At 36.7% G+C, this 13476-nt stretch overlaps 1 long non-coding RNA gene across 1 annotated transcript; it reads right to left on the bottom strand.

The window, feature by feature from the left end:
* Nucleotides 1-322: 322 nt before the first annotated feature.
* LOC148126049 (uncharacterized) lies at nt 323-12790 on the bottom strand. Its single transcript, XR_015742553.1, has 4 exons — nt 12602-12790; nt 8749-8863; nt 3087-3187; nt 323-1219 (listed from the first exon to the last, which is right to left on the bottom strand). It is a non-coding gene; the product is annotated as an uncharacterized LOC148126049 (long non-coding RNA).
* Between the last annotated feature and the right edge of the window lie 686 nt (nt 12791-13476).

The following is a 13476-nucleotide window of genomic DNA, read 5'->3' as shown; positions in this document are numbered from 1 at the left end:
CTCAATAGCTCCTCTTTTACAAATCCACCCATAGTACAGATTTCTATATTTATTACACTTGATGACATGTAATTCAAGAATTCCCACCCCCCTTCCATCTGAGTGTTTTGTTTTCAATGTGAATTCAAATTGAAGTGGGGTGACTTTGAAAGCAAAGCAGAAGATGGAAACTCAGCAATCATTATTTAGATATATTGTGGATAGGAGACAGACAGAGCATTTGTTCCAAAATTGTTTGTAAAGTAAACTTAATATTTAATATTATGTATATAGTCAGTGAAGAGACTATCTGCAAATATATGCCCTGGTGAAAAATTAAGACTTTCAAAAATGGCATTTCATTTTATTTGCAAAGCATGAATGAAATAATAAAACAAATGAACATTTTTTTTACCCATGTCAGGGAATGAGTAAGAAGTTCTCTCACATTCAAATGTGTTTCTGATATTACTAAGAGAAAAATGATTCCTCTCTCAAATATTTCATAACCATGACACATCATCATCATCATCATCTTTTAACAACCACATAATTCCCTGCGGGGTGGAGTCTGGGCAACTGAATGGTTCTAGCAGACTGTTTCCTGGCTGGATGCCCTTCCTGTCACCAATACAGAATTATGTTCAGCACATTTATTCTCATTGTGCCCAGAGAGAAATATCTGCCCTTACCTAGGATTGAACTCACAGCCTCCTGATTATGAGGCGAGAGCTCCATCTCTAGGCCATCACACCACTCCTATGCAAAGCTATGACACATGTATGAAGAAAATGTGATCTTTCAAATAACTTGTTCTCAAATTATGTTGGGTTTATAGGTTACATTTGGCACTCTGAAGTGGCCTTGCACTTGTTGAAATTGTAACACCAGAGTTATAGAATTCCAATGACACTCTTAGATTACTTAAAGTTTTAATGAGGAATAACTATGTGGGTCCAATTTTGCACTTTCTGCATTATAGTAGCCATATGAGATCCGTCTGGTGAAACAATCCAAGAATAGTAGGTACAATAATAGTAAGGCAGGATAAAAAGGCTTTCTTGATTCAAGGTCAACTAATGGTGATTACATGAACATATCCATGTCATTTTCTTGGCAACAGCATAGAAGTGATTGCCTTCTTTCAGAAGAAAAGCAGGATAATAATGGATAAATGTCTTTAGCTATGCAGATGCAGTTCTGGTAATCAACAGCCCAGTGGCATTCAATCCAGTTCAACCTGAATCAAAGAAAAAAATAATTGTAATGAAAACAGAGTAAGTTCCTATTCCATGACATGTCTTTCAGTTAACCTAAAGCACCTCTCAGCATAGATAAACTTGCAATTTGTTTGTCTTTATCACTTATGTGATATCAGATCCTAAACTTAAAGACATTCCTTAGTTTTAGCTGAAAAGGGACAATAGAGTTGAACATCATCATCATAGTTTTGACATCTCACTTCAAAACCTTGCAAACCATTTCTAATAATTTGTATATGATAATTAGCTAAGAAACTAAATACAGGTGAAACTTGAAAAATTAGAATATCGTACAAAAGTTCGTTAATTTCAGTAATGCAACTTAAAAGATGAAACTGAAAACCCCAAATCCACAATCTCAGAAAATTAGAATACTGTGAAAAGGTTCAATATTCTAGGCTCAAAGTGTCCCACTCTAATCAGCTAATAAAGCCATAACACCTGCAAAGGGTTCCTGAGCCTTTAAATAATCTCTTAGACTGGTTCAGTATGAATCACAATCATGGGAAAGACTGCTGACCTGACAGTTGTGCAGAAAACCATTATTGACACCCTCCATAAGGAGGGAAAGCCTCAAAAGGTAATTGCAAAAGAAGTTGGATGTTCCCAAAGTGCTGTATCAAGGCACATTAATAGAAAGTTATGTGGAAAGGGAAAAGTGTGGAAGAAAAAGGTGCACAAGCAGCAGGGATGACTGCAGCCTGGAGAGGATTGTCAGGAAAAGGCCATTCAAAAGTGTTGGGGACTTTCACAAGGAGTGGACTGAGACTGGAGTCAGTGCATCAAGAGGCACCACATACAGACGGATCTTGGACATGGGCTTCAAATGTTGTATTCCTCTTGTTAAGCCACTCCTGAACAACAAACAATGTCAGAAGCACCTTACCTGGGCTAAAGAAAAGCAGACCTGGTCTGTTGCTCAGTGGTCCAAAATCCCCTTTTCTGATGAGAGCAACTTTTGCATCTCATTTGGAAACCAAGGACCCAGAGTCTGGAGGAAGAATGCAAGATGCTTGAAGTCCACTGTGAAGTTTCCACAGTATGTGTTGATTTGGGGAGCCATGTCATCTGGTAATGTCCATTGTGCTTCATTAAGTCCAGGGTCAATGCAGCCGTCTACCAGGAGATTTTGGAGCACTTCATGCTTCCTTCTGCAGACGAGCTTTATGGGGATGGTGACTTCATTTTCCAGCAGGACTTGGCACCTGCCCACACTGCCAAAAGCACCAAAACCTGGTTCAATGACCATGGGATTACCGTGCTTGATTGGCCAGCAAACTCACCTGGCCTCAACCCCATAGAGATCTACGAGGCATTGCCAAGAGAAAGATGAGAGACATGTGACCGAACAATGCAGAAGAGCTGAAGGCCGCTATTGAAGGATCCTGGTCTTCCATAACACCACAGCAGTGCCACAGGTTGATAGCTTCCATGCCATGCCACATTGAGGCAGTAATTGCTGCAAAAGGAGCCCAAACGAAGTACTGAGTACATATGCATGCTTACACTTTTCAGAGGTCCGATATTGTTCTATGTACAATCCTTGTTTTATTGATTGCATGTAATATTCTAATTTTCTGAGATTGTGGATTTGGGGTTTTCATGAGCTGTAAGCCATAATCATCTCAATTATGACAAATCATGGCTTGAGCTATCTTACTTTGTATGTAATGAGTCTATCTCATATATTAGTTTCACCTTTTAAGTTGCATTACTGAAATAAATGAACTTTTGCATGATATTCTATCACTTGTACTGATATTTTGAGGGGCATCATTTGCCAAGTGTCAAAGTAAGGGTTTTTTTTTCTGTTGCAGAGTTCAGTTACCTCTTTGACAGACTCACCTGGCCAGGTGAGAGAGAAATTCCATAAAGCACCAGGAAGCCATTCAGTCTCTTGGTGTGGGCCATTGTGATTGATAATCCAGCCTGGCAGAACTGTTAAACTTAAATAAATAAGATAGATTTATCTTTGTGATATTAACTATGGGAAGGATCAGGGCTTTTATTGCATTAAAACCTGCTTACATCTGTGCTAACAGTCTTTTTTTTTTTACAAGCATCACAAAATAATCCAGTGGGATTTTTCAAAGTGCCTCTCTTCACCACTTATGCTTATAGCACTCTGATTTTGATGATGTATTGCATCACAGGTGAAATTTGGGTTAAATATAATTGTAAATATGGTATTGATATTAAATGATGTTTTCCCAACATTGCAATAATGCTTGTTTTGTTTGCTGGAGAGTTTATTACTTTTTGATCAATAGTGTGTGAGATTTGTGAGAGAAATTAGCATAGTGAATATCAATTAGGAGGAAAATCAATGGCATTCAAACAAATAAGTGACTTGAAAAAGTCCCACAGGCACATATGTACTCTCACAGATTCTTTAAAGTATAATGTATTTCATTTAGAATTCCGGACTGGGGTGGGGGAAAAAAAGAAAATAATATTGGATGCGAAAGGAGAGACAATTGATGGAGCTACAAATGTACAACTTAGAAAGTACAGTATATTATTGCTCAGTTTCTAGTTACTTCAGTCCCTTCCTTCCTCCCTCCCTCCCTTCCTTCCTTCCTTCCTTCCTTCCTTCCTTCCTTCCTTCCTTCCTTCCTTCCTTCCTTCCTTCCTTCCTAGCTTTGGGACATCTTTAGGTAGAAAAATAGAGATAAATACCATTCTAATTCCTTTGTTGTGGTTTCTGATATAATGTTTAACCACAATTGCTATTAATGCCTACTAATAAGAGATGGAAGTACATGAAAACAATAAGGGAAGCCTTAGCCATACATATTTCTTTTTTTTTAAAAAAAAACAGTTTTATTAATTTTAACAACAAACAAAAAACACATAAAACATAAAAACATCATCCTTTCCTTCATGAGTTTACAGACAGTGTGTCGGTTGGTTTACCACTTTTTTTGTGTGCATCCATTTCATAGTTTCCATTGTAGTTATATAACATAATAGCTCATATTATCAATCAACAATTATATAGCATGATATCATTATTAGACAATCATTTGACTATAATTTTATTGATTTATACTTTAACGAGATAACTATAGTTTACTTAATTTATTTTATAGCAAATCATAAAGTCATACCAAGTCTATCTTAATAAAATTTTATAAAGATAGTATCAAAGAAAAGCCATACATATTTCTAATTGCTCCTAAAACAGTTTAATTATCTTTGCAAATTCAGTAAAAAGGGGTGTTCATTCCCATGTACTCAATTCAAAGTACAGATAGACCTTTGCAAATGTTTTTGTTTTTCTGTATGATGATGATCCCAGATCAAATTGTGTAAACCTTGGTCCACACACTTTGGAGTTAAAAAGGTATAACTCTACTGAGAAATGAAAAGTGATTATGCAGTAATGGATGATTGTCAGAAAACAGAACAGAACTCCTTATTTCATTTGTCCTATTTCAGACCCAAATTATATTGCTGGGGGAAAGAAGAACCTACAACCTAGGTTTCCCAAGCAGGGAATAAGGGATAATAGAATAGCCATAGAATCAGACCATAGGAAATAATGTTTCACTATTCTGATCAGACTCCATTTAGAATAATGTGTCTAACCATTATGGTTTAGGAGGTACATTAGCAAAAATAGAATATGTTTAGAAGATGCTACTAGGTCTAGAAACTATGGATCTGAAATATGTTTATCCCTTAGAAGACAGGTCTAGGGCAGATTTCAATAGTCTTCCAATAACTGAATGTAAAGATTTACACAGATATCTTATAGAAACTATGCCAAGGCAATTACAGGGAAGACCCTATTCATATGTAGCCATTCTCAGTGTGTCAGACTGTTGAAGTGGTGGGTTTTTTGTTGTTGATGATATTTCAGTACTGGTAGGGACCAGTGGTGGGATTCAATTTTTTTTACTACTGGTTCTGTGGGTGGGGCTTGGTGGGCAGGGGAAGGATACTGTAAAATCTCCACTCAGGGGTGGTATTTGTTGGTTCTCCGAATTCCTCAAAATTTCTACCAGTTCTTTAGAAGTGATCAGAACCTGCTGAATACCACCTCTGGTAGGGATGTACAGAATGAGACAATTTTTCAAAAACTGTTGCCTTAAGCTATACATGATATCAAAGGTTAAAATCAGCAGCACTTTGAGTCGAACCTGGATATGAACTGCGTGATATGTAGATGATAATATCCTGCATGCATGATGGCCAGTTCTATCAGCATTCCTGTCTCCATAGTTTGTATTACCTATAAGGTAAGATTTGTATTACCTTACCTTACATTACCTTACCTCCATAGTTTGTATTACGTTTAAAGGTAGCCATTTTTACAATACATCGCAATAATCTTGCAAAACTTTAAAAGATAGTTTGATTGAAAAATGTTAGAACCAATTTTTTCTGTTTGGAAAAAAGGCATGAAAATCAGTGCACTACAATGCATGTCTAATTACAATTAAGCCTGAGATAGTGCAACTCATTCCCAAGAAAATATGCTGATCGATCTGAACAATTATTTGGCAAAGTGCATGTGGGGAGAGCATAAAATTTCTGACAATAACATCATTTTTCAGGGGAGTCAACCTTTCTAGGTTGTTTTGTTTGTTTGTCTTCCTCATATGAAGAACTTAGTGGGTACAGCAATGTCGTGTATGAAATAGGTACGCAAGTTTGGGGGAGGGTAGTATCTTAGGTTATTTTAAGGTGTTAATCCTATCATAGGATTTAAAGCACCAAATAATGTGGGGGAAAATGGCAGAAAGGCTACAGATTCTCTGCATTTGTTCCCCAGATTTTGCTGAGAAAGCTAAGAAAGGATCCAAAAATCTGGTTTGAGCACCACAAGTGGCTCAATCTTGTTCTATAATAATCTTAGGTATATTTTGCTATCAATGATCAGGAAATGAGCATTGAGAGAGAGTTAATGTTAAAAAAATAAATGAAACTCAAGAACACCCATCAACACTCAACACTCAGAACTTTATTTAACTGTTTAAAGGAAGCCATGGATGGATAACAGATGTACAAGTTTGCATCAAGCCGACAGAAGTAATGTTTGGAGGTTTTTAATTGTAGAGTGTAGCTTCTTTTTTCCTAAGGACTAATGACTATCAATATGTGCTTTTGCTTGAACAGTGATCAAATAGATTGTTATCTATCTATTTTCTCATTTTAAGAATACAGGTGTATTGGCAAGATTACAGTCAGATAATCATCACAATTCAAGCTTGAATGCTAAGGCTATATGTAAATGCTTTACTTCCAATTATTATTGAAGTTTTATAATAAAGTAAACAATGTTCATGTGCTTATTTTAAAGTTTTTACAATGATAGCAGGGTTATCATTTGAAGTTTGTGTGTTCTGGCTCTTCATGGCATTTGAAAGCTCTCCTGCAGTCCTATTTTGGAAACAATGCTTAGAATTGGCCATGCTTGCCTTTGAATTGAGCTGGTTAATAAGTATTGCTGGGGAAATCAATCAGTTCTATGATATCGTATTACTTACGCTAATTTAATCACAGAAAATGGACCACCGTTTCAGTTCAGAGGACAAAATGTGTGTGTGTGTGTGTGTGTGTGTGTGTGTGTGTGTGTGTGTGTGTAGATGCAGAGAAAGAGGGAGTGAAAATTCCATCAATTGGAGGGCAATATTGACAAATGAAAGACAAAATGAATTGGATGTCAGTGGGGGAGAAGAGGGGATGAAAGGGGGATGTTTTCTAACACTGCTTTAGTGGATGTTCTGGTGGATGAGATGGGGAAACAGTGGAAGATGATAATTGGTTACTTCTGTCTGAGGCTGCTGTTTTTTTTTCCAACTAGTTAGGTAACTGTGCTTTTCACAAAATACAGCCCTCAGACCAATTGGTTGGCAGCTGTATTTAACTGTGAAAAGCCTTATCTAGTTTATATCTGCAAACTGATACATGTAGCCCTTGACTGACAACCATTCATTTAGTGGCTATTCAAAATTATAATAGCATTCTCACAATCAATTGCACCCACCCCCGTGGTCATGTGATCAAAATTCACAGGGAGTTTGGCAACTGGCATATTTACAAAGGTTGCAGCATTCTGGGATCATGTGAACACCATTTGTGAGCTTCACAGCTGACTTTTAACAGGCAAAGTCTATAGAGGCAGTTGGATTCACTTAAGAACTGTAGTGGTTTATTTAACAGGTATGGCAAAACAGGTCATAAACTCAGGTGTGACTCACTTAACAACTCCCTTACTTAGCAATGGAAATTCTGACAAGTGTGGAATTTTCTTCATCAAATCTCAAAAAAGACCCTACAGGAGGTTCTCCATAACAGACAATGAAGAGAACAATTAACAAAGTAATGTTGTCATTCCATTCATTGCAGGAATATTGGAAAAGCTCAGGAGGATCTTCAGCCAACATAATATATATGCACACTTCAAACCCAAGAATGCATTAAGGCAGAAGCTTGTCCACCCCAAGGATAAAACACCCAGACACAAACTGAGCAATGTGGCCTGTGTAGTACAATTCAGTGAGCCATATGTAGATCTGTACATTGGGGAAACAAAACAACCACTTCATAAATGCATGGCACAACATAGGAGAACCAATCTATCAGGACTAGATTCAGCAGTCCATCTGCATTTAAAAGACAAAGGCCACTCTTTTGAAGACAGCAAAGTTCACATTTTCAACAAAGTGGACCGCTGGTTTGAAAGAGGGGTCAAAGAGGCTGTCTATGTCAAAATTGAACAGCCCTGTCTCAACAGGGGGGAGGGATATGACATCATTTATCTTCAGTCTACAACATAGTCCTTTCAACAGCTTCAAGAAGGCTCCTCATTCATTTGCACCACTCTGATGACCCTGATGATAGAGATAAATCTCCAGGTGGCCTTAACAACTCGCTAAAATAATGCAAATGACCAGCTGTCTGCAAGGAGAGTATATCCTTCCATTCCCCACAATCCAGGCAGAGCTGAAGAAGTATCTTTGATAAGAAGTGAAACATCTTCAAAGAAAAAACAGAAAGTCCAGTTCCCTCTTGAAAAAGCACCTTTGGGTCTGATCTCAGTTGTGGTCATAAGTTAATCTGTATTGCCAAAGACAAGCTGAACAGTTGGCAGTTTTATCCTATTCTTGGTTTATCTCTATACATTTGACAAAATAGAGAAGCTATTCTAACTTCAAGCACTACTCCCATAAAACTTCTTGTGTATATCTAATTAAAGGTACTATCTTCAGTTCAAAGAAATGATTATATACTTCTATTGAGAAGTGTTTTTCAAAATCAGATGAATCCCGTATCAAGTCTGGCCTTTTTATACTCATTGTTCTCTTTCAAGTCAGGCTCCTAAAGTTGTGACTCCAGATGGTAAAGCAATCCCTATGAGCTAAACTGATAGACTTCATGTGTGTCTCAGGGCTTTTTGGTGCTCTAGAAAGGCAATTAGTGTGTCTGCAAAAATTGTTACTTTTAGGTTTTGTTTCCCGGTTAAACATCAGGAATGAAAAACATGAATGAGGCCTACCATGGAAGGTTTTATGACCATTGGCATATTTGCTTGCATCCTTCATCTCTTTTTCCAATATTGGGTATACATCAATCCCACAGAAGGCTAGTATGCATAAAAGCACAATTTAATTCTGTAATAAAATAATAAAAAAGAATTTAAAGGAGTCTAATTCCAAAACTTATACATTTATTTATCTGAATCTGAGCAAGCATCTTCTTCTCAGACATGTTTATGCTAATATTAAGCCATTCTGTTAAAGTTATATCCATTAGTAACTTTCCCATTCTAGTTCAAAGGAGGCATGAATCTCTTTTCAGACTTGGTCCAGAGTCAAAGGATTAAATTCAAGTTGAATGAATCTATTTTTCAAAATACTTAATCATCTATGAACCAAAGTCATGTGTGACTGTAATTATCACGTACTGAATGGAAATTTGGATTTCTTCATAATTATGTTACCCTCGTGTCACATGATAAAATATTTTATTTATTCAGTAAATTTATTGGATTTAATTCGCTTGACATGCTGATTTTGTCTGACATGTTCCCTAATACCATGTATTATGTACTCCATCATGTATTATGATGATTGCAAGCATCCCAAGGTCACGTGATTGTGATTTGTGACCTTCGTGGAGATCTTCTGATAAGCAAAGTCAACAGGGAAGCTGGATTTGCCTAATGACTGTAGCAAAAAAGGTTATACAATTGGGTGTCACTCACTTAACCACATTGCTTGGCGACAGAAATTCCAGTCCCATTTGTGGTCATAAATTAGGGATTACCTGAAGTCACAAATGCAGAATCTTCTTGAATTTGTCTAGGACAAGGAGGCCAAGGCACTTGTGAAAGAGACCTCTTGGATCTTGGAAAATTACTGTAGATAAATTCCAGTTTAATTTGCATGCAGCACACTCCTAATTAATTATTATATTCCAACCAGAACAAGCCACTCAATTCAGCTGACAAAAAAACCAGCAACTTAACAGCAACTTAACAAATAGTTGCTTAACAGCAACTATTTATTTGTTTAGTATTTATTAAAGATCAGCCAGCCACACTTTCTAAAAGACAGTCAATAGAAGGGCAGAGGATACAATATCAATATAGTGCATTATTTATACTTCTATATCAATATCTGTATTCTACACCAATATATCTATATCAAATACAGAAAATTGCATAGCCACTGAAAACAATATTGTGGATAATTAACATGGACAGTCCCAAATGTTTGTTTTAGCTTTAACACTTTTATGTATTTATGTATATAACAAGAGTAGAAATAAAGGAAATAGATGAAAAGTAGAACAGCTGGTGACTCCCTGTTTAATTTTGCAACATAAGCCAACAATTAGGTGGAAGAAGGTGATATATCCAATACTAGATGCAGAGCCGAAGAAAATGCTGATCTTGAGATGATTGTGATTTGGGTTCCAGAAAGCTGTCTGCCTTGTTTAATTTATGCATTGTGACTAGAGAAAAAGAAATCAGTCAAATGCAGTTTCATGAAATTTCTAATTATTTCATTTTTAAGCTTCCCTTGTCATGTTTTTCTTCAGAGTACACATTTTGTGATGTCTCCATGAAGTTTTTATCACTTTTGTGAATTCAAATTCCAATTGGTTTAATTATATGTATGTTAAATTTGTATCCTGCTTTTCATCCAGGAGCTCAAGGTGGTATTCATAAAATTGCTTGCTCCCATTTTTTTCCTACAATTCTGTGAGGTACTTTGGGATAAGAGAAAATGGTCAGCTTCTATGGCTGAGAGACTGGGTCTCTTGACTGCCAATCTATTACCTTAACCACTGTATTTTTAAATAATCTTGCTTCTAATGCATATATTTTTCCAAAATCACTTTTTCCTAATATAACATTTTAGTTTTTTGCAGATGTTTCATTACCCAGTGCACTGATGATGTTACCTAGTTTGGGTAATGAAACTTCTGCAGGAAAACAACCCAAGAGAGCACCAAAGACTTCTCATTTCAACCCTGAGCTACACTTTGTTGTTCTTTTCCCCTTTTAGGCCCTTTCCTTACATGGCACAAAAACAACACAAATCTACCCATGTCCCTGTGAACAGCTTGGATTGCATTTCAGGATGCAGGGAGTTTAGAAAGTTTGACAGGTAAATTCTTATTAAAAGGCTAATTACACGAATATTTTTTTCCAAACCTAACTGCAATATATTGGAACCTTTAAAAAGTTGTAAAAGTTGTAAATTTATTGCATACGTATTTGAGCCTCCACCTTCTCTTTGGATTACTGTATTTATTAAGCAGAGGGCAAGATTCTACTAAATGGGGGTGTTTCATCCTACAATCCCAAAGAGACCATTATTCTTAAAGCTTTGTAGTTCTGGAATGTTATCCCAGCCTCTTTCTTTTGCCTCTCAAAACAGAACAGCCAAAGGAGGACAGGAGCTATCATGTACAGCCAAACAGCTGCAAAGAGAATTTCTCCAAAGGCAGAAAAAAAAAAAAAAGGCTTAAAACGTGAAAGTTTCCCAGTGGTTCTGTAGCTCTCAGAGTCCTTCCAAGGAAGTGGCTTTGCAAGGGTAGAACATCTTTAACCTTTAACCTTAGACTGTCTACTATTGACCTCACCCCTTTCCTAAGAGGTCTGTAGGGGGTGTGCATAAGTGCACGAACCTGCCTATCGTCCTTGTCCTATTGTTTCTTTTTATTTTTCTTATATGTATCCATTTAATGTGTTCATAACTATGTTATAATTATACCTGTTATCTTATAATCACTTGACAAAATAAATAAAATAAAATCTCTCATTGAGTTCAGCTGTTGTTGTTTTTTGTATAACCATCAAAGATAACTTTTTTTTCCCAGAGTGAGTCTGTGCTGCTGAGCAAAGCATGTCCTTATGCTCCTGAGCTTTATCTGAACAGTTGGCTTGGTATCTTTGATCCCACTTCATTTGGTTGCTATTTCTTTATTACTCCACTGACACCTTGAAACCTTTGTTTTCTCTGATGCTTCTTTGCTTTGTAGTGGTTTTGCCTTCATAAAGAGGAATATGAACTTTGAATATGAACTCTTAACCCTTGACTAGCTCAATATTCTCTTAATCCCATGAAAAGAGAAAAACTTCAGTATCATGTCAGGCAGAGACATTCTTACTATGTTGGTGGAAATCCAAAGGTTTTGACAGCTTGGAACATCTCTTCTCAGATTTTCAGTTTCTTTGTATTCAATTCCTCACAATATTGAATTTTTGTATTAAACACTCATAAAAAAATTGTGTACTTTTAATGCACATTTTTCCTGATACTGACATTTTCCCATATGTGCATATATTTTGTTATTGTGCATCTTTTAGAAGGGTTTTTTCCTTCATATAATATTTTCCTGCACATTCTTTCTAAAGTACGCTACATTTCTCTAACACATATGCACATATGGGAAAAGATGGCAACAAAGCAACTCTTGAAAGAAAAGAGACATGAGGAAATGGAGAATGCAGGAAAAGAAATAAGAAAAAAATGGAGAGATTAAAAAATAAACATGGTATCCACTAAATACAGATATTGCTTAATACAGACATTTCATACAAAAGATCCCACATTTATTCTTCAATGGCAGTGATCAGGTAGTCAATAATGTAGGATACCTTCTTTCCCCTAACAAACTGAGAACTTAATGGGATTGGTTCTAATCTATGAAGCTACCCAAGAAAATATATTTGGGGACAATAAAAAGAATAATGTCATTTGATGCCTACCTGTTTTTTTAAGAATGCTTTGATTGCTGTTCCTCAATGAATATGTTCCTACAAGAATTTATTGGATATTACCATAATACAAGATGAAAAATGACCTACTGAATATTACTGTAAAATATTGACTTACTTTATTATAGAGGAATACTAAATGCATCTCCTGTTCACCAAACCTCTGACAGATTTTGCTCTTTCTCTAGATGGCAGCTCTTCAAATATGAAAAGGCTCACTCATTCTACCCTTCCCTAGGCTTTGCAATAGCCCTAGCCCTACTGCGCTTGCAATATAGCTAGCTACTACCCAGAAGTCATTCTCATCCATCATTCCAGCTAACAATGACAGTCTCCTGCTGGACTGGTTCTTACTGCTCCAGCTACATTGATGTCACTGACAATAGATAGACACATTTGTCATAATTATGTGGGAAAAAAATCCCCTCCATTAATTGGAAAGCATGTTACTTGGCCTGAAGTCTGCACAGCTATCGATGTCAGATCAGCATGCAGAAACCCCTCAGGGAGTCCGTGTCCAAGAGGAAATGGAACAGCTTCCAAGCAAGCAAGCAGCTGCACCCTGTCAGCTTGGTAAAAAGCAATCTTCTTCAACAATAGACTCCAAGCATTTGTCCTACTGTAGAGCCATTACAAGCAGGACGTCCTTCAGCCTGTGTTTGTATGTCTCATGTCTGCCAGTTCTGGGATCTTTCCCATCAATCAGTGGCCTTATTTTAACTGGAGAAAGGGAAAGGGAAACCTGGGCTGAGAAGTTCCGAAAGGCTTTCAGCAAAATGGGAATCATAGTCTGGCAACACACATTGGAAAGATCTGAGAGAGAGAGATGGGAGCAGGTAGGAATGTTTTTTATTATCATCAGCAATGGCACTGATAGTATGGCAGCTGGCTGAGCAATGCTATGATACCAACCTTTATAAAGTTACCCATTTCAGACCTTCTTACTCATTTTTCATTTGTGTTTTTAATCTCATCAAATTAGTGAATACAGTG

This window comes from Pseudonaja textilis, chromosome 3 (genome assembly GCF_049901715.1).
Source record: "Pseudonaja textilis isolate UNSWEBS1 chromosome 3, rPseTex1.2, whole genome shotgun sequence".
Taxonomy (NCBI): Eukaryota; Metazoa; Chordata; class Lepidosauria; order Squamata; family Elapidae; genus Pseudonaja; species Pseudonaja textilis.
Note: the sequence above shows the minus strand (reverse complement) of the source record. Positions and strands in the feature narration are given on the sequence as shown.